This window comes from Lissotriton vulgaris, chromosome 3_1, assembly GCF_964263255.1.
Source record: "Lissotriton vulgaris chromosome 3_1, aLisVul1.2, whole genome shotgun sequence".
Lineage (NCBI taxonomy): Eukaryota > Metazoa > Chordata > Amphibia > Caudata > Salamandridae > Lissotriton > Lissotriton vulgaris.
This window is the reverse complement of record NC_141689.1, coordinates 945,108,939-945,131,527: the sequence shown is the minus strand read 5'-3', so window position 1 is coordinate 945,131,527 and position 22,589 is coordinate 945,108,939. Positions and strand designations below refer to the sequence as shown.

At 43.2% G+C, this 22,589-nt stretch overlaps 2 protein-coding genes across 5 annotated transcripts in view; one reads left to right on the top strand and one right to left on the bottom strand.

Annotated features, from left to right (window-relative positions):
• The window catches only part of TLNRD1 (talin rod domain containing 1), a 34,439-nt gene extending 32,205 nt beyond the window's left edge, over positions 1–2,234 (bottom strand). The window contains exon 1 of one of the 2 annotated variants that reach the window (XM_086961292.1): positions 2,111–2,234. The gene's annotated coding sequence lies outside the window, so the exon portion shown is untranslated. The remainder of the gene's footprint in view (positions 1–2,110) is intronic. The other variant, XM_086961294.1, reaches the window with a different exon arrangement.
• NAA35 (N-alpha-acetyltransferase 35, NatC auxiliary subunit) overlaps positions 1,573–22,589 on the top strand; it is a 485,576-nt gene continuing 464,559 nt past the window's right edge. Inside the window, exons 1-2 of one of the 3 annotated variants that reach the window (XM_086961290.1) lie at positions 3,027–3,175; positions 3,350–3,464. The gene's annotated coding sequence lies outside the window, so the exon portion shown is untranslated. Of the gene's footprint in view, positions 1,685–2,988; positions 3,176–3,349; positions 3,465–22,589 lie in introns of those variants that run through there. The other 2 variants (XM_086961291.1, XM_086961289.1) reach the window with 2 other exon arrangements.

Here is a 22,589-nt window from a genome sequence, read left to right as displayed (position 1 = left end):
TGCTACTGAAATATGATGCTAGTCTCCCTATAGCTTTTTCAGTGGCAGGCTTCTTATTTTCTATGTGGTGTACCCATAGAGTTTTCCTAAAAATGCCTCCCAAAGATCGCAATTAAATTGGTGTACATTCTTTTTTAACTGAAGGAATTTTATATGAATTGAATGTGTATTTTAGCATTATTTTAATAATAAATTATTATCATGGTGTACATTACTTTGGCGAGTAGGACTACTAAGAAGTAGAATTGTAAATAGCTTATTATATATTGCACAAGCACTTTAATGTTACCAGCGATGATGCTAATAATATCCTTATTGACCGATACAAGCACTTTTTACAAACACATATTTTGCTTTAATAGTTGATCTGAGAGATAGAGATAGAGCAAGAGCGGAATTATATCCCGATATTGTAAATTGAATTAAGCATTGCAAACGTAACTAAATGTAGATCGCGATTTCTGGATTGATTGCAATATAGATTACACTGTGTATTTAGTACACACTGCCAAAGGATGACCGTATATTTTTTTGTATTTGTTTTAATATAAATGTGATGTTGTTCAAATGCTTTTATGGTCAAATTGACTGAAATAAAGTTTTACAAACAAACATAGGATATTTAGGATTTCACATTTTTGGACTAAACAAACTGGTAAAATCAAGGGTGAAAAAGATTAGAGTGCTTTGTTTGTGAGTATGGAGTAGATGTGCCAATGTTAGGTCCTCTGGACTCCATTTTGATTCTGCAACTTTTTTTCATTGGATGAAGTTTAATGATGACCTCCTTTTTGTACAACGTTTTGGCTTGTTGGTTCTGAGGAGGTCAAGCACATTCTCCAAATCGACATTCCAGGTAATCATTAATTTAGGACAGGGTCTTAAAAGTGGAGCATAGATATTTATGCTAGTTTTCAACTTCTACTGGGTTAAACTCTAATCTACCTTGACTACATATATGATTTGGTATCACACTCTTCTTTAATAAGGAAGTTGATACAGGCTTGGTGCGAACTCAAGTGCCTTAATAGGTGAGACATCTGAAATGTTTGGTTGACTGTCCCGGCAGTGGGAGAATCACAACTTGTCAATACCTTCCGGCTGAAGGCATATTATAACATGGTAATGTGTAGCGCAATGTAGTGTGCAGCATTTTTGTAGATTTAAACTAACGTTTATAGGAACGATATTCGAGGACTGTTGCCTTATTAAAGTAGGTTGTGGAACGTGACAGTTAACCCCCTGCATAGCTGTCAACCTACTGTAAATGAGTGAAGTCTAATGCTTAGCAGAGCAAGCATGTTAAATCGAATGTGGGCTGAACCACTTTCGAAAGGTGATGCAAATGTGAAAAGAGCGTGGCACTATTGAAAGTATACTGATGGCACATTAGGAAAGTGAATATCAATGAAGAGTTACGCCTTCCAAATGACGAAACGTTGACCTGTATGAAAGTAAGGATAACGGGTCAGTGTTGAGTTTTTAGACACAGCTCAAGTTTTCCGATAGGAAGAGGATAACCCGCTTCTGGTCTGGGCGACGGGCGCAGTCTAGCAATTGCCGGATGCCGGCAGTTGGGAGAGGCTCCCGAAACATCCGCCGGCTACCCATGGGCGTTTTCAGGAAGAGCACAGGGCGGCGCCGACTTATCGGACGATTCCCTTGACCCGCGGACGGTTCAAAGGTATAGGACTAGGTGAAGAGGAATACTATCTGAGGCCTTACTAGAAAGCCTTCTTTTCTCTGTTTTTTAGAGTGGGTCGCTTAAATGTTCCAGGCATAATTGTTAATGTGTCTTTGTTTACATTCGGTCAGGCCGGAAGTTACGTGTTTGATACGCGCCAAGCGGCTTGTCAAAAAGTTGACTAGGCAAAGTAACCTGAGGGCTGTGCGGGACAAGCATCGAATCTGAAGCAATTGCCCGCTGTCATTCACACACAGTGGGTGTGAGGGCAGGAACGGTTCCCTATATTCAACACACGTGCAGACGCCGGTTACAGTTGCACCCGACAAAAAGTCCCGCCCTTCGCGCAGTTTCATCCTACTTCTCACAAAAAGCCAGGAACTACCCAGTCGGTTCGGACGCTTTACATTGTAGATGTCTGCTTACCTGCCGCTACTGCCAGCATACTCGAGTCCGGCCGCATCCCAAAGAGGCTATGATCCAACCCTTCCGCCGAGCAGGCCGCGTCACAGCCAGGCACGGCGAGTGCACGAGCTAGACAGAGGACTGGTGGGTTGGATGCAATCTTCATATTGGACCGTGCCTCTCATTCCTCCAATTTCCAACTGTTGTCAATTGCTAAGACGATAGGACGATAGGATAAGCAGGCATCCTAAAACCGAATTAGGAATGACGTTTGTCACATGTATATAGTGTTTACATATTTTCGGAAGGGGTCTAGAATTTTGTTTAAAAAAAATCAGATGCCTGGTGTACGACCGAAACCACTTTTCTGCGTAAAATCATATTTCCGAAAAAGGTTTCAGAAATTATCCATTGATTTGCGTGTTCAAACAAAACTTTAGACTATAGCAACTTCAGCATCGGGGATTGAATGAATGGTCTCACTTAGGCTCTCTTTCGATAACCGGGAGTTATGTCGGGGAAGCGAATGGATTCGCCTTCGCAGAGCACCGGTGGTTTCGTGTGGGTAGTAATCTAGAGCGACCTCAATTAAATAAGAAAACAGACTACTTTCGCACTAGAATTTTCAGACGGCAAGCTCTGTGTTCGCACCTGTCAAAGCAACCAAATCAGCTGTTCTCGTCTTGTAGAGCGCTCCAGGACACTGAAGTATAGAAACTTAGTATGCAAAACAACACAAGTCTTGTTTGCGAAAATAACCACAGTAACTAAATTATTCTTGCGAGGTCAGTATAGCCAACAAGGAGTGTCACACATTTCAAGATGGCCGCATCGGCAACGAGCTCGGCTGTGATGCTGCATGACCAACTATATCTTCCAGTTGAGGCAGAATCGTCCTCAATTAAATCTAAAAATCGCGGCCATATTGGAATGGCTAAAGTGACTGTTAAACATTTCGGGACTGGGTTTGCCTCGGGGGGATAGGTTTAGAGCCGGGCGCTGAAAGGTTGAAGTCAGTGGAGGTATCACGGTGTGTGCATGATCGAAGTGTACACTTGACGTGGGTGGTTTTAGTTTATGAGATTGGTGAGTATGTATTTATTTGGCAGTTACTCCGTGTGTTTGCCGATGCTCCTCGTGTACAGGCGGGTGTTGGTTCTCTTACTTACGCCTCTGAGCAAATGTTTATCGATTAATGACCACCACGGTCCCATTTCTTCCCAGTATGGTTTTCTCGTTATTTCCCTCCGTCCACACTAGGCTTTCTACTCTCTGAGAGGTCGCTGGGGTCGATCAACTAACAGGGGAGGTCTCTAGGTGTCTGCAGCAGAAGGGTCCCTTCAACCTACGCTTCAGTAGCGCCGACCTGCGTCAGGTAACGAGGTGGGGGCGACCATTGCAGAACGTGGTGTGCTGAATTGTTTATTTCAGATGATATGATGGGTGTGTGCACCTTACGACTGTGGAGCCATGATTAAACAGCGGCTTAAACTAACATCAGCAGCACTGTAGTCGCTCCAAAATCCAAAGATAATTTATGCGACTATATAATGAGGGACTGCCTGACCCGCGCTCGCCTCTGAAATTTATTGGAGGAGTTTATGATTTCTAAAGGTCTCGGGGTCAAGTCGTGATGATTCTTTTTCCTTTTTTTTTTTTTTTTTTTTACAGTAGGTGTCATTTACCATGCTGACAACTAACTTGCTTGCGTTTCAGCCACTGATAATCACCCTGACTCAGATTCTAGGCTGTTGGACCCCGTTCAAGAGCCGCAAATCATTCAGGGCCAACTGGGACCCATCTATTATGGTTGAGTTTTTTTGCCTCTTGTGTTGTGGGGTCTATCCTACTATGGTTCTGCAAATTGGACCAAGTACAACTCTTTACACTCGTGTCTCTCAGTGTATAGCTGGCAAACAGAAACAGGCTGCTCAGCAAAGTAGAGTACGGGGCAAAAACTCAGAACTTGACACCCTCCAACTAACACAATAACTGTCATGTACAGTGTTTGTCTATATATTAAAGAAAATACTTTTAATTACGCAGCAGTATTAAATACTACACAATGTGATTCAAGTTGATGAATTCAGGGTTTTACTTCTGGTTATGATATCTCATGGGAGCTCTCCCTGCCCTTTCCCACACCTCAGTACTCTCTCCCATCCAGGTGACCCTATCGATTACAGTTTGCAATATTCTGTGGTAGAAGCAATTATTACGCCTTGGTGCAGAGTATTTTTTGCTGATCCTACAGGTTCTAATGTGCAGTCATTTGAAGCAGTCTTACCCCCATTATTGATATGGGCAAAAAAGTCTCAGGACCTTGCACTCAAGTCCTTGGCACCTGTTACACACTTTCCAATTGAGGCCTGTCTTATTTGCCTTTTTTTAAAATCTCTGTAGCAGACACAAGAGGATGTTGGGTGGAGCCTGTGCCTCTTGTATGAAGAGTGACGTTCCTTTGTAATAGAATCTGCTGTGCTGCATTTTTCCAGCAAATCCTATGGCAATGGCCAGAATGTCTCCAGTAGTTGCACCCTTCCGCTGGCCTGATATATATGGATCCTAGGTAAAGGTAGTTAAAGCCCCACCAGGCAGATTGGTCATTGATGATCTAAACATGTCAATTGTAGCCTTCCAGGTCAGACTGGCTCTACCTCAGCTGCTACTCGGCTTCTTCTTTCATCAGTAGTGACTGCATCAAAACTCCACTACCAGGTGGACATGATGGTTGTTGAATTTGTACAGTCTTTGGGTGCAGTTCTCATCAGGAACTGGGGAGCAATATCTACTCACAGCAAGTGTTGCTCATTGCTTCACTATCTCAAGTAGTTTTCTCTCTCTCTGCCACATCAGGTACCCTTTGGGCTTTTCTTCCTTGATAGTGGCACCTCCTGCAGGGCTGGACAGACTCCTTCCCTTTCTTAGCAAGCAGACAGTCCTCTAGGCACAATCCTTTCTTGCTCAGAATAAAGTGCAGACTTAAGGAAACGTCTTCTCCTCTTATGGAGATTTTCTCGCATACACCAACCCTAGCCACACAGCAGTCCTTTGTTTATTCAGCAGAGCACTCCCTTGCTTAGTCATACAAATTTGTAACTTTAACAAAGTGGGGTGATTTGGATCCCTCTTTTTTTTATTATACAATGTCATGGATAAGGGATGTGGATTCACTGTCTCATGTTTCAAAATTGGTTTCTGTTGGTCCTTTATCGAATGCTGTTTCTAGGCTGCTCTCCAAATACCTTTAGGTTAAGTGATCTTTTTCACAGTAGTTCGAGATGGCTCTGGCTCCAAGCAAGGTGTACCCTAAATATGGGCGTGATGAACTGTGAGTTGTCTGCACTTGGCTGTCTTCAGCCTTCTTGAGGAAGTAATCAGAGGCTGACAAAAGGACATCTGATTTAGAAATGCCAACTTGAAAGATATAAACTGGATTCCCCCCCGCCCCCCAGCAACCATATGGCAGAAACCGTGACAAACTAACTAGCAGCGGTACAAAAGGGGGTGGTAATGGACGGAGCATCTGAATCAATCAAACACTCGCACCCAGTCAAAAGATCTGGGTTTAATCCATCACCGTTCTTTAGCCCACTCTGCCACCCCAGTTCAGACATGGCTATATGCAAATCAGTCTGACCCTGTGCCTCATGGGAACAGTCCAGTCCGAACAACCAAGCCATGTCTTCCCTGGACCGGAAACAAGCTTCCGAGGACCGGTTTCTGGCATTCCAGCCGTCTTCAGCCCGGCTTGCTGGAATCCAGTGGCAAAGTGAACTAGCAGCCCCTTTCTAACATAGTCTTCTTGGAATTTTTAAAGTTATCCCTGTCTTCAATGCCTTCATGTCAGTGTCTGGATAGTAACACTCCAGCCACAGCAACGCAGGCAATGCACACTTCAACTGTCTGAGGAAGCTGTTGTCTTTCTTCATCTTGTGTCATGCCAAAATAGGAGCAATCAAGATGGATCCCATTGGCTTAATAACCCAGACTCCTACACAAATGGATTTCTACTAATTTACAGGTATATACACTCACTGTTCTCTCTCTAGTATGCTGCCATCCCCACTGTACATAATATACCCAGGGCAAGAACAGTAACCCTCTGTCTCTGAAGGCACACATGGTGTGCCCCTCCATATCACAAGACCGGTTTTGGACCTCAAATTGTCATGTACAAGCCTAGGCCTCTGCACACACCTTAGAGTAGTGTGATGCCATGCCAAAATGAAAAAAAGGATGTCCATTTCACATTCACTTTGGCCACTTAGTGCAGGGGTACTTGATCATAATGCTATTCCATTTATAGACTAGCCATATGCAAGGTAGACCAGGCTATGCTCCAATATTTAAGGACTTTGGTGTAATGCTCAGTTGTTGCCAGTCGTCATTTAGGAACAATCTCATTATCCAAGTCAATGAGTAGAGTCCACAATGAAGGTCTGGACAGATGCTGAAATGGAAGACGAGGATTGCCTGGGAAATACCAAAAGTCTGATCTTAGTTTGTCTTAATGAAGATAGGGATACATTTCTATGACAGGGGTTTGTCCAGTGAAGCTAATTGATTTGCAGATTGTCTAAAGCATGATTCTTGTAGAATATTTATGTACAACAGTGACTCCTCTATATGAAAAGTCTCAGTGTTTTTAATTGTATATATTGATCACACACTTCATCACCATTTGCACTTGTTTGTTGCACCTTCTTTGCGTGTTGCGTCACATGAATAGGGATTAAAATACAATTATTACTTGCATTATTTGCCCTTATTTCGATTTTGTTCTTGTTGTGAAATATCCAGTTAATGTACTTTGCACAGACTTCTGCCAAAATAGCAGTATTGGTGTCAAGTGTTAGGTTATTCTTTCATTACAAACACTTATTTTTACAGTGCGTTAAACATTTGAATGAATGATTGAATGAATGAATGAATGAATACGCATTTATATAGCGCATGGCTACCCAAGGGCATCCCAGCGCATCAAGACACCTAGTCATTCCTCAATGTTCAGGGAAAAAGGGAAGTTTTCAACAACCTCCTGAAAATGAGATAGTTAGGTTCCAACCGAATGGAGTCAGGGAGCTGGTTCCACAGTTTTGCAGCATGTACTGAGAATCGGCGACCACCCTTACATGCTTGCTTGATCCTAGGGACAGTCAAAATTTTTTATGGTTTAATCTTAGGGTCCGGGTGATCTGGTGAAGTTGAAACAAAGGCTTGATCAGGGCAGGTCCATTGCCGCAAATAGACTTATGGGCAGTGCACATGGCCTTGAACCAAATCCTTTGCTGCACTGGCAGCCAGTACAACTGGCGAAGGGCGGATTTGGCTGAACTCCGCTTAGGGACATTCATCAACAGCTGGGCAGCGCAGTTCTGTACAGTCTGCAAGATATTGATGGTTCCCTGCGGCGCACCCAGACAGCATTCGTATAATCCAGACGCGAAAGAATTAGTGACTGTACCCAAAGACGCCTGGCTTTAAAAGGAAGTAGATTCACGATCTTCCGTAACAGTCTGATCAGGCCATAGCAGGTGGCAGCAACCTTATGTGCCTTTTCAAGGAAACTGAGATTAGGATCAATCCAAACTCCCAGACTCTTAATTTGTTTTTTAGGGGGGGAGGCTGGCCCAGGCAACTAGGCCACCAAGGATCTAAGTTGGTAGGGGGGCCTATGTCCTAACATCATAATTTCGGATTTAGAACCATTGAGTTTAAGAAAGGATGCATCCATCCATTCAAGTACTTTGATTAAGCAGGAGGTGAGGTGATTGTTGTCGGGAGAATCGTGCTGGGAAAGGGAAACCGCCAACTGGGTGTCATCGACATAGGTGACCAGCTGGACCCCCCAGGGAAGTACCACCTCAGCCAAAGGCCTCATGTAGATGTTAAACATGGTAGGACTTAACGAGGATCCCTGGGGGACACCAAACTGCAAGGGGATCTGTTTTGAGATCGCCTCATCTTCGAACACGGCAAAAGTTCTATCCGTGAGAAATGACTGCAGCCACTTGAGGGCCATTCCTGAAACCCCCACGTCGCTCAGTCTCTGAATCATAATAGAATGGTTTACCACGTTGAATGCTGCGCTGAGGTCTAATAAAATAATGGCAGCACAGATTCCGGAATCCACGATTTTCCTGGCTTCTTCAACTATGGCGATGTGGGTGGTCTCTGTGCCCTGCTTGGATCGAAAACCCATCTGGGTGGGATGTAGGGCATTGTTATCCTCAACAAATGTTGCTAATAAGGAGTTGACATGCTTTTCAGCCAGTTTGCCTATACCTGGTAACAGAGAGATGGGACGATAATTCGCCCAGTCCTCCGGTTCTAAATTGGGTTTCTTTAAAAGTGCCTTCACTTTTGCCTGTTTCCATGGCGGCGGGACCTGCCCAGATGCAAGCGAGGAATTGATTACGTCTTGGATAACTGGGGTAACTGTCTCAGAGACCAGCTTAAGGATGGAGGGGGCGCCGCGTCGAACGGGGAGCCAGACTTCAAATTCCCTAGGAGCCGCTGCAGTGTGAGTAAATCAAGCTGAGCAAAATCTGTTAAATAGATTCCCAATCTAAGACCGGTAGTTGGGATACGCACTCCTTTAGTGATCTGGTGTACTCAAAAAATTCTTTGTAGGTGGGTGGTGCCCGTGGGGTTGAACCCTCTGTACTTGGGTTGGAGAAAATTGTTTGACGCACTGTTCCGATTGAGAACTCTTCAATCGGACCCATAGAGAACACGCTGAGAATACTTTACCCGACTTGTTTTTCACCCGTGATTAGTGCGGTGAACAAAGCGTCACTACAGAATTGTACAGGGCCCCCGAAGAAGGGCTCAGCCCGAAATGCATTGGGCCAACGAGTTGAAAATTTACAAACCATGGGACGAATCATGAAATGAAACTAAAATGAACAATTAAAAAGACATCTTGAACTTATTTACACGCTTTTGAATTTTCATTGAATATTTGGCATCGAGTGCTCTGGGGAGACACTTTTCTCGAGGGAACAGTGCGTCAAACAAAATCTGTTAAACCCACATGAAGATCTAGTGGGGGGGGAGGTAGAATAGGCTCCACCTGCTGAAACAGTGAGTAAATATTGGCGACCTTAGTAGCAAAGAAAAGCGCCAGTTCGTCACAACGTTTTTGTGCATTAACTGGCTCAGTAAGAGGGCCAGAAGGGGTGACCAGTGATTTAAAAATGTTAAAGATTTCCCTCGGGGAATTGCCGGCTGAGGCTATTTTATCCTGATAATAGCTAGATTGTGTAATGTTAATTTTATTTTTATAAATCCGTAATGCAGATCTATAGTTACACTTGCTGACCTCGGAGAAGTCCTTCCTCCTTTTCCTTTCGAACTGCTTACAGATTTGTTTAAGTGATCTTAATTCGGAAGTATACCAAGATTTTTTGTTATTGCCAGAGCGGTGACAGAGTTCAGTTTTAGGAAAAGTAAGGTCCAACGAGGATTCTAGCCAATTATTAAAAGAGGCATTCGCCAATATGGGGTTAGAGCAGAATGGCGCGATTAAGGTTCGCTACCCAGTTTTCGACTGGAAGCTTGGACCAAATACGGCCCAGTTTCTTAGTTTTTATAGCGGGCAGTGTCCAATCCGGAGGGGACCAGGTAAAGGATAGGAGGACATGGTCTGACCAAGGGACAATAGTAGATTCATTCAAGAGAATTTTATCCAGATTGGTGAAAAAAAGATCAATCCGATGTCCTGCTTTATGAGTAGGGCCAGTAACAATTTGTTTTAGTTGGAGCACCCCTAGGCCCGCCTTGAGTCCTTGAGAAGCGGGAGAATCAGGTTCATCAAGGTGAATATTGAAATCACCCAGAATAGAAAAGTTAGGGGTAAAACTGGCACAGTTTATAGCAATGTCAGGAAGATCATTGCAAAAATTGGCGTGACCTCCAGGTGGGCGATATAAGAGAATCCCTACGAAGGTACAGGTAGGTGAGAAGCTGATAGAGAAAGATATACTCTCACACGCTGAAAGAAGACAGCTAGTAGTCCTGCAGTTATAATTATTTTTATAGATCATAGCAATTCCACCACCCGACCACAATCCCGATCTTGTCTAATAACTGCATAGTTAGGGGGTAAGGCCCGGACTACATCAGGGTTAGAGTCTGACTTCGTCCAGGTTTCTGTTAAGAAAAGCACATCAGGGCATTTTTCTTCGAAAAGCAAACCGAGTATACTCGCATGCTTGGGAAGGGAGCGACAGTTGAAAAGTGATAAGGAGTATTATATTCTTTTCGCAGTATTTGGCTGGGGAGATTCGGGGGATACATTTTCAAAATTGCAGCGTGGGCAGGAAATCTGCATTTTTTTCAAGAGAGATAATGTGTGAGCAACTAGTATTACTCTCCCATCTAAGCCCCAGAAGTTGCTACTTGTTATAACTGAACTTCCCTGTGGTAGTTTGTCCAAGGGCCCTGGGCCCTGGGCCCGTCCTGGCGCGGACAGGCGCAGACTGGCTCTCCTTTGGCGCTCCTTCGGCATGTAGACGGTGCGTCCGCTGTCCGCGTCCGCTGCGCGGAGGCATGCCCGTCTTCTTTTATGCTGGCGCAGAGCGCGTCACAAGACTAGCCCGCTACCCTGCGTACCTCTCCAAGATGGCCGCTCGATTAGTCTGGCAGCCTCGGAGGGCGTGTAGCAGCTCAGCGCCTACTCGGCAGAGTGAGAGGAGTGAATGCGGCGAAGTTAAAAGGTTAGCACATTGCCAAATTAAATTTTACAATTAAAAAGTACAAGGTGCAAACACAGCTCCCGGCTTCCGCCTCAGGAGTCAACTAGGTCCCACACTTGCGCAGAGGTTCCTTCTTTTATGCTGGCGCAGAGCGCGTCACAAGACTAGCCCGCTTCCCTGCGTATCTCCCCAAGATGGCCGCTCGATTAGTCTGGCAGCCTCGGACGGCGTGTAGCAGCTCAGCGCCTACTCGGCTGAGTGAGAGGAGTGAATGCGGCGAAGTTAAAAGGTTAGCAAATTGTCAAATTACATTTTACAATTAAAAAGTACAAGGTTCAAACAGCACAGCTCCTGGCTTCCGCCTCAGGAGTCAACTAGGTGACTCCTGAACATTTGTTTTGTAATGCTCATTATGTGTGTCCTCGGTTTTTTTTAATGCAATATTTTTATTTAATACAGTCACAAACCCCCAACCAGGTTCCTTCCAAACCATTTGGTAGCTGTACATTTTCCCAAATGACCCTAGTGTCGGGTCCATTACGAATGATTCCCACCTCTCTGTGTTTTTAACACATTCTTTAATCTGTGAAAAATCAGTAGAGGTGGGTGTAAAGATGCACTAAACTTACATTCCAGATTCAGTCCAAGCAATTAGAACTTCCATGCTTCATGAACCCTAAGTAAAACCCCCACTCTTACCATTTTGGTTAGCAAAAGAAAGGCTCTTAAGAAAAGGGGATGGGACAAGAAAAAGAAACATGAGTATCCACATGCCTCTTGGGTGTACAACTGGGCAGATACTCTACTGCAGTAACACCAATATCTTGAAAAGTGTTGACTTTGGAAGTTAACTGCTGTTTTCATACATGATCTACCTGTTGACACTCTGTATTTTCCACTCTATACTAAAATGAAATTGGACATTTCTTCTGAGCTGCAATGCAGTTAATGTGGAAAAAATAACTGTGAGCAACACCCTGACTTTTTTTTAATGTTGTTGGCTAAAGAAAGCTGTCTTCCCTGTTATGCAATATCATTCTGTGATTCTGTTTAATATTTAAGGTAACAGATTGGTAGCTGTAGTATGGGAAAGGACTCCGTGTCATATAGCTTGTCTATACCTTTGGAATCAATGTCTTCATACAGTACTTGTCTCACAACAACAATTTTATGCTAACAATTTAATGGAGTTATCTTATAAAAAGAGTAGTAGTAGGCTTTTCATTGTCAGAATGCAGCGCAGGAAACACTCACCATTACACAATGGTCCCATGCGACACGCAATTTCAAAGCTCATGAACTTGCATGTCTTCAGTAGCAGAAAAGTGTGGAGGGCTGTGCAGACCTAGGGCACCATCTGGACTTAAGCCTCGCGTCTCGGAGATACATGCTATGTTAAACACCTGCAAAAAGGACTACATGTCCATTGGAGCCATAAGACTCTCACAACTTGCCAATAGTGGTTGAGATCTTGTATGCCTGGAGCTTTGAAGTAGGGTGTCGCATGGGAACATTGTGTAATGGTGAGTGTGTCCTGCACTGCATTCTGACAATGGGAGGCCAATTGCAACCCCAGGAACGACCTATTTTCAGTCCATTTGTGAGATGAACATAATTTTCAATTTCGATTATTAGTAGTACTCCACATTTTGTGTTGAAAGTTTTCATCCTTATTCTACTTTGTAGTTTTCACCAGGACAAATAGATCAGGAGCTAATATTGTGGATACAGTCTTGTTTTTGCTCACTTTGTCATTCTCCTGGGTTGAGTTGAATGATCAAATAAACCTATCTTTGGTGGTGCCTTGAAATTTCATAGAGCAAATTACGTCTACGTTAGGACACATTGAGGAGACTTTGATTGGGTGTTGTGAAATAGTCTACTTCTCCAAGGGACAAAATACTACCTAAAGCTGCATGTCCTGTCCCCTACTTCACTTGTCCCACCTACTCTCAATATCGCCAGAGCCCCTGGTCCTCGTAATGCTCACCCCTCCCGCATTACTTACGATGCCTCCACCCTCCTAGCCCTTAACCCTGGCCGCTCCCCCATCTGCGTCCAAGCCGCTCCTGGACACACCCATGGACCCTTTTCCTGCTACTCCTGCAAGTTCGACGGCACCAAGAACAACTCCTCATCTACGAACACACAACAGATATCCGATCCCAACCACCTACAATGCATCCTGCTCAACACCCGCTCGGTCCACAGACACGCCATTGACCTCTGGAATCTACTCAACACCATCTCTCCGGACGTCGCCTTCCTAACAGAAACATGGATGAATGCCTCTTCAGCCCCAGACATCACCATTGCCATCCCGGAAGGCTATAAGATCATTCGCAAGGACCGTACCAGCCACACAGGAGGAGGCATTGCTATCGTCCATAAGAAATCCATCCGCATCTCAACCAGCTCAGACGTCAATCTCGCCAACTCTGAACACCTTCACTTCCAGATCCACATCGACCCCAAGACCACACTCAGAGGCACCCTCCTTTACAGGCCACCAGGACCCCGCGCACAATTTAGTGAAGACATCACGGACTTCATCACTCCACACGCGCTCCCCTCCGAGGACTACATCCTTTTGGGAGACCTCAACTTTCACCTTGAAAAGAACAACGACTGCAACACCACCACCCTTTTGGACAACCTCGCCAACCTCGGACTTAAACAACTTGTCACTACCCCCACCCACATCGCAGGTCACACACTCGACCCTATCTTCACCTCCAGCAAGCATGTCTCCTTCAGCCACACCACAGCTCTCCTTTGGACTGACCACAGCTGCGTTCACTTAACCTACAACAAGCCCACACCCAACAACCACCCCCAACCCACTCTGCAAAGAAACTGGAACAAAATCACCATCGACCAGATCTCCTCATCGCTTCTTCAAAAGCCCCCCGCCCACTCCTCAAACCCAGACCAAGCAGCCACCAACCTCACCCAATGGTTATCCAACAGCGCCGACACCCGAGCACCACTGAAAAAACGACAAATCAAACTAGGCAGCAAGAAGGCCTCCTGGTTCAACGATGATCTTAAGAAATCCAAGAAACTCTGTCGCTCCCTCGAAGGCCTGGAAAAAAGACCCAACCACCAGCACCAAGGACACCTTCAAAAACGCCACCCGCATACACCACCAACTAATCCGAAATGCCAAGAAAGCAGCCTTCAAGGACCGTCTAGATAACAACGCCCACAACAGCAAGGAATTATTCAACATCGTCAAGGAATTTACCAACCCCTCAGCCAACTCCAACGACATCACCCCCTCTCAAGCCCTCTGCGACTCCCTAGCCTCATTCTTCCACAACAAAATTGCAGACATCCACAACAGCTTCGACAACCAACCCGAAGACCAACCCACCCACTCCCCTGCAGGACCCCCACCCCCCCTGAACATCCTCAATGACTGGAAGCCAATCTCCACTGAGGACACCGTCCGTCTGATGAACTCTATCCACTCAGGATCCCCCACAGACTCTTGCCCTCACCACATCTTTAACAAAGCAGACTCAATTATTGCACCGCACCTCCGAGACGTCATCAACTGCTCCCTCAACTCCGCAACCTTCCCGGAAAGCTGGAAACATGCCGAACTCAGCGCCCTCCTCAAGAAACCCACAGCTGACCCCACCGAACTCAAAAACTATCGCCCTATCTCACTCCTTCCATTCCCGGCCAAAGTCATCGAGAAAGCTGTCAACAACCAGCTCGCCGCATTCCTCGAAACCAACAAATCCCTCGACTCCTCACAGTCCGGCTTCCGAGCCAAGCACAGCACCGAAACCGCCCTCATCGCAGCAACAGACGACAATCGAACTCTACTGGACAATGGAGACACAGTCGCCCTCATCCTCCTCGACCTCTCCGCAGCCTTCGACACAGTCTGCCATAGCACCCTTCTACAGCGCCTCAAAAACATCGGAATCCAAGGAAAAGCACTGGAATGGATCACCTCGTTCCTCTCCGGAAGAACCCAGAGAGTCCGCCTTCCACCATTCAAGTCAGAGGCCACTGAAGTCATCTGCGGCGTACCTCAAGGGTCCTCACTCAGTCCCACCCTCTTCAACGTTTACATGAGCCCCCTCGCGGCCATCGCATGCCAACATAACCTCAACATCATCTCCTACGCCGACGACACTCAACTGATCCTATCACTCACCAGAGACCCTAACACGGCCAAAACCAACCTACACGAAGGAATGAAAGAAGTAGCCGAATGGATGAAGCACAGCCGTCTGAAACTGAACTCAGACAAAACAGAAGTCCTCATCTTAGGTACCTCCCACTCCGCCTGGGACGACTCTTGGTGGCCAGAGGCCCTTGGAAAAGCACCCATCCCGACGGACCACGCACGGAACCTGGGCGTCATCCTGGATTCCTCACTCTCGATGAACAGACAAGTCAACGCCGTCTCTTCATCTTGCTTCAACATTCTTCGCATGCTCAAAAAAACATTTAGCTGGATCCCTACCGAAACTAGAAAAACAGTCACCCACGCTCTGGTCACGAGCCGACTGGACTACGGAAACACCCTCTACGCCGGCACCACTGCAAAACTCCAGAAAAAACTACAACGCATCCAGAACGCCTCAGCCAGGCTCATATTAGACATCCCGCGTAAAGAACACATCTCTGATCACCTGAAAAACCTCCACTGGCTCCCCGTCAATAAGAGGATCACTTTCCGGCTCCTAACCCACGCACACAAAGCACTCTACGAAATCGGACCCGAATGCCTCAACACACGACTATCCTTCTACACCCCCTCCCGCCAGCTACGATCCTCCAACCAAGCCCTTGCCACTGTACCTCGCATCAACAAAACCACCATGGGAGGTAGATCCTTCTCCTACCTAGCAGCTAAAACTTGGAACTCACTTCCCACTCACCTTCGCCTTACTCAGAACCACCTAGCATTCAGAAAGCAACTCAAAACGTGGATATTCGACAAGTAACTCCCCACCCTTCTACAAGCGCCTTGAGACCCTCTGGGTATGTAGCGCGCTATATAAATCTTTTGACTTGACTTGACTTGACATTCTGGCACAGGAACACCCCCCCCCCCCCCCTTTGCACACATAACCCATTGCAGACAGACATCCACTCCTGCACAGGCATATACAATCTCCTGCTTTCAGGGATGTGGAATTTAATAAAATATCTACTTGTCCATGGGGCAGGTTGCTTCATAAATCTACTTGTCCTGTAACAGAATCCACTTGGCCCTTTGGTGCCATGTAGTGCAGCGACAAATTATGACAGCAATCTCGTTATATAAGAGCTCTGATATAGCCTCTGTGATAATGCCAGGGCTCATACCATAGTAGTGATTGAATACTTGCAATCCCCTTATGTTGCCATATTTCCGCAGATCTACATACTGGGGGCTGAAGGTAGTGGTAAGCAATAGGTCCAGTTAGAATACCCTTTTGAGTCTTTGCAAACCTACTAACTTGCATGTTTTAAGGGTTTTCAACAACTCTTCTCTAATCTTTTCCCATACTGAGAAATTTTGGAAATACTCCTGACAATGGCAGACGTAAACCTTCCTCCAGAGTTGGGGGAAAAAAGTGTTTGGAGGGAAAGTGAACTTGCGAACACTCAGATTATCGTATGAGCAAATCTATACATACATGTTTGCTCATGCTAAAATGCAGTTCACAAATATTTTCTAGGAGAACCATTTCTTGACCTACTTCTGTAAATTTGTGTGAATTCTTCGAAGCCGTCAATCTGCACGAATGCTAGGACATATACCATGGGTGCACTTTTAAGATGTCTTTAATAATTGGTTCCCTAATTAGATCTGACGTTAACCAAGACCTTTTGTGTTTATTAAAATTCTATCTCTCTCTATCAATCGACTGGCTTCACTATGAGTGACCGCATTCTGCTCTTTCAAAAGAGGCTTATTGGCACACAAAGTAGTTTTGTTTGTAGCAGGAACTATTGTTGCAATGTGTGCTTTTTGAGACCAAACATTTTTTTGTGCTTTTTGCCAATGCTTGTCATAATGGTGAGGGCCTGACAGCTCCCACCCAATAAAGTGTTGCAAAAACCATGCCAAAACAAGACCCGTGTTGTCAAAACAATAAGGCTTTATATACAGTGCGTTGACGTGTCAGTTATCGCTCACACCATCAACCTATTTGGGGCATATTTTAACGTTGATGTGCACACCTTGAATCTGTTGTAGTGAATTGCAATGGTGAAGCGAACAAACTATATTTAATGTAGATCTATGTGTTTCCGATTGTTACCTTCAACTGAAGTAATGCTCACACTTTTATCTTTAACCATTTCCTAACGGTAAGGTGTTCATCTTCACAGTGCATGTATATTAAGCAAATGTTTTTGTCTGCTGTCAACTTCAGTTTCAGTGACAAGCCCACTTTATAAGAATTTTATGTGTTATTATTCTTTGGCTAACTTTGATTTCAGTGACACGCACACTTTCACTTGTTTTTTGAATTTGTGTGTCGTTATTCTTTTTGGGAGTTGATTGGTCCACTTCGCCACTTATGGTTCTATTTATCTGGCATCCTAGTAGTTATAACAGTAGTTCCTCTACAATTTTGAATTACTAATTAAGTTACAGTGTGTGTTTACTCTCGAAAGTACTTGGGTACAGAATTTAAAGTTGATAAAATTTGTGGGCATTTTTAAGCTTATATACTGAGCGCTAACATGGCATCAGGAAACGTATGGAACCTTTCTCCTCCACAATGCAAAAAATAAAAGAGGGACCCTGAGTCCTAAACACAATGAAAAGGGAACAACTCGCCAGGGCGAGAAAATAGTCAAGCAACATGAAAGGGGAGTTCCCAATGATAGAGAGAGGGAAAAATTCTCCAACGATCCAAGAAATGCCCACAGAACAAGTAAATAATATCAAATGTTTATTTTTATTCACATAAAAACATTTTGTTTAATATAAATTATCAGAAATTAATTGATACAAAATATATTTCTTTCTCATATTTTTGTATACATTTTTCTTAGAAAGACATACATGGAAAATATAATTGAAAATATAACATCAGCCATAGGACACAAGAAACAATAAAAGATTGGCACAAAGTTCACTCACTCATTCAATCAAACCGAAATCATTCCCATACCACAACACACAAACACTTTCAAACATAGTCATCCAAAGAAAGCGCCAAAAACCTTTCTCCTCCACAACCGTTTTTACCAGCTTCAGGCGAATCAGTTCTGAAATGGGTAGAGTGGCGTGAGTTTATTTTGAAAACTACATTCCGCCTTTGAAGACAATGAAGATCCTACTACTAAAAGGAAGAAGAAAATACTTCCACATTGCTTGGGTGCACGATCATACTACTGAAAGGAAGAAGAAAATGCTTCTACATTGCTTAGATGCACGTGGTTTAAAAGTATATAATCGTATGAACAAAAACAAAGGCCTGAAGGCGAAGGAGATGTTTTTACGAATGCATTAGTAGAACTAACTAATTAAACCCATAGTTTGTGTTGCTGTACATTGCTATAAATTCCTCCATAGGAAGCAAGAGAAAGAGGAATCCATTGATAACTTTGTAGGAACCCTAACAGATTTGGCTCTTACATGCCGATTTTGTGGTCTTCACAATGAACTAATCTATGATCAAATTGTAATGCAGGCACCAAACCCCAACATACAAGACAACGTTTGGGATAAAGGGTAATCATCCCATAAAGAGGTGATTAATATTGCAAAAAGTGCGGCTTTAACAGGGAAATGTGCAAAGGCAGTATTATCTGAGGCGCAATCTAAGAATACTAAGGAAGATAGTTCAGTGGTTGCCATGTTAAGAAATGTGAACATTCCTTCATGTAAATTAACGGTAGAGAATTATTCTGGCAAAATGGAAAATGCGCATAGGTCTAACCCTGCATATAGTAAGAAGTGTTATAAATGTGGAAGCAGGTATTATTTAGCTAATGATAGGAAATGCCTTGCTCGCAAGCAGAGATGTCAAAACGTTGCATTATGGGACAGTTTTTCAAAGTTTGCCAAAAGAAATCTAAAAAATATTCTGCTATGAAATATATTGGTTCTGAAGTTTATAGTCAGTCAAGCTCTTCGGATTATGTAGATCTTAACTAGTGTATTAAATGTAGTTGAAGATATTTTGTGTGCAAAAGGAAAAAACCTGTATGTGAAGTAACCACTTTAGATATCCATATCTTTATAGTTGCAGACTGGGTCGGATTATACAATAGTGAATGAAGAAGTGTGACCTGGTAAATTTGAACCAGTATTGGGTATCAAATTAAAGAAAGCAGATATTTCACCCATTGCATTCACTGGGAAGCCAATTTAAATGGTTGGGTATAGAGAATTGTTATTTAAACTTAAGAATTGAGAAACATTTGACAAATTGAAGTTTAGGAATATTCTGTTTTCTATAAAAAGGGAGGTTGGGAATGAACTTCATAAGTTACGGAAATCCTTTATTATTGAGCCTGTAGAATCTGCAGAATGGGTTGCATTATAGGTATAGCCAAGAAAGGTAATGAGAAGTTGAGATTGTGCATTGATCTCAGAGATCTAAATAGGAGCATTTTAATTGCTCAGTTTCCCCAACCAAAAATTAGCGTGATGCTCTTATGGACAAATGGAATAAATGGTTCACTGCCATTGATCTCAATGCTGTGTACCATCAGGTTTAATTGCATCCTAGAGTAGAAGCCTCACTACTTTTGTAACCCCATTTGGATGCCTCAGGATCTTACGAGTATCTTTTAGTTTGGCCTCTCCTACGGCCATGTTCCAGAGACTCATGCGTGTAATTTTCAAATATATTAGTGAGCTGTTTTCAGGATAATATCCTGGTAATGGGTAGAAGAGAGGAACATGATCGGAAACTCTTACCAGTGATATACAATTTGGAGAAAAGGGGCTTAACAGCTGAATATAGTAAGTGTAAATATGTACAAGAAGAAGTAACTTATTTGGGGTGTGAAATAACTAGGGAGGGCATCAAACCTTAAAAAGAATTGCTAGAGGAGATCAAAGAAGCTCCTGCTCCTAATAACAAAGACGGGGTATGAGCATTTTTGGGTTTGTTAGAATGTTATGCCAAATTTGTGAAAGTTTTCTACAAAAACCTATGTTTAGAGACGACTGCTTAAAATGAAAAATACATTTGAATGGTTGTGGCAATGTGAAAATGCATTTATATCTATAAAGTCAGACATTTGTGATGCTCTGCCTCTCCTTGGGTTCGATCAGTTTTGCACAGTATTGTCACCACAGATGCTAGTGGTAAGGCTATTGGCGTGATCTTGACCCAGAAGAGGTGAATGGTTTAGGAAGAACTATTGCTTTTGCTTCTTGTTCAATGAATACTGCAGAACTATTCTGTAATTAAACGAGAAGCACTTGTGATTGGGGCCTGGAACATTTCAGGCAGAACATTTGGGGCAACAACATCATGTTACACTGTAACCTTAAACTGCTTACGAAAGTTTTAACTACAAAAGGGCAATATAATGCTTCATCCCTTCTTGCACGGATGTCGGTATATTTGCTGGACTACAACTATGAGGTGCAATATGTACCTGGGGTGAAGAATGTGATGGCAGATTTTTTTTTTAAGTCGCATGCTTTTACCTGTAAAAGAAGTATGTAAGAAGGAGCTTGATACATTTTGTGTTGCCAATGTTCTTGATGAGGTACTGGGCATTTCAGAAAAAGAATGGCTGCAACTTCTGGAAAGTAAACAAAAGAATCACAGATGGGTGGCCTGAAAAAAAAACGAGCAGAAGAATTTAGCTATTTTTTGCGATTTAAGGCATGAGTTGTCATTTAAAGTAGGTTTGATTATGAGAAATGGCAGATTAATTCCTCCTGTTAGTTTAAGGCCGAAAATTCTGTATATCTGCCATGAAGGATTTTTGGCATAGGCAAAACAAAAAGCAGAGTAAAGAATGCTTACTGGTTGCCAGGTTTAGATTTGGAAATCCAAAAAATAGTAAGAAATTGAATGGCTTATGAAAATTCTGATAAAACTCCAGCCCTTTTAAGCCACTTTTACATCACGTAAGCAGTCCCAGTATGCTGTGGGAGAGAATGTGCATTGATGTAATGGGTCCAGTCTGGGAAAATGGTGAACATAAATACCCGATCATTATTGTTGACCATTTCTTTAAATGGCCAGAGATGGATAGTGGACACAAAACGGATGATGGAACCATAATACAGTTTTTAAAAAGTATTTTTGAAAGAAGGATTACCTAAACATGTAAGTGACAATGGTCCTCCGTTTTACATCATAGGCCTTCAAGAAATTCTCAGATAAGAATGGTATTGCACATAATGCCACTTTTGCTGTACCATTCAGCTGGTAATGGCACAGTAGAAAGGGTAGCTGTGTAATTAAGAGCATAATACAACTGGCCAATAACAAGGAGTTGGATTGAAGAAATACGTAACTTCATAATATTTGGTCTTACAGAGTAACTTCATGTGAATCAACAGAGATGATAACCCACAAGTTGAGAATAGAGTGAGTACATTTGTGCGTATAGTAAAAAAAACAAATTGTGAGATTTTATTTGTGAATAAAGAACATGCAATTTTAATCAATCTACTATTAGTAGAATTATTAAGATTGTTTTTACAAACGGGTGCAACTATTACATTCGAATAGTATTTAGTTTAAAGAAATATTTATAAGGTTACATATTATGTCCCCGTATAGCCTAACTGTTTTAATAATCTGTAATGGTGGGTAAATTGAAGTTTACTGTATAGTTTTATAATTCTTTATGTAGCCATGTATACAATGATTTTATGTTGTTGTATTATTTGTTCTTGTTAAAGAAGAAGGATGTAGTGTGATGTTGTAGCATGTTAAGGTGCTTTGCTGTGGGGAGCCTACGAGGCACCGTACAGCAATGTCCAGGAGCATTATGAGGCCAGTGGGCTCTGAGGTAGAACCTTGGGCTGTGGTATACAATATGACAGTTGCCAGATGGCAGTTTATAGTGGCCACCTGTGAGTACAGACTATTCATGCCCAGTTGCTGTCTCAGGTGATAATTCAAATAAAGAATACATCTACAAGACTCCAATGGCAAGAAGCATCTTTACACAACTCGATGCAGGAGTGTTTGCTGTACGGCTTTAAAATATTTTTCAAATTCCATCCTGAATTTGTTGTTTTCAACCCTGGGCTTTCCGGGAGGAATGTTTCTGGACATAACTGTAAGTGGGTGTCTTAATACATTCTTTATTGCAGATCTCTTCTGTCTTCGAGAATAGGGTCAGACAAAAGCGTCCTGGTCAGATTGGTAATGTTCTTTTGCATAGTATAGGTGTTCACCCTTTTATTCCAAACCTGTCACAAGAGAGTAACTGTCAGAGTAGGTCCATATCTTAAGATGTGTTACTAGGATGATCTAGTGGGCTTTACAAGCTCAGACATGTATATTCATTACCTGAAGCCACGTACAACAAGTCTTCCATCCTTAGTGCTAAGAATTTGTGTGCTGGGAGGAAGCATGAGAATTCTGTCTCTTTTCCCCTTCCCCTTTGCGTCTCCCACGTGCAAATTTTCTTTTTTGACCGGCTCTAATTCTTATTCTTCAGGCTGTACTATAGAGATTTGTTTGACCATTAGGGACTATACTTTTAAGTGTGGGAATTTGACTTTCTACTTCTTAAACCTGTCTGGTATGAGGGCTGCTGTCCTTACATTAAGTGAAATGGGATAACACCATTTGAGGTCTGGTATGTTTGTTTGGCAATAAAAAGAACCAAGAAGATTCAATATT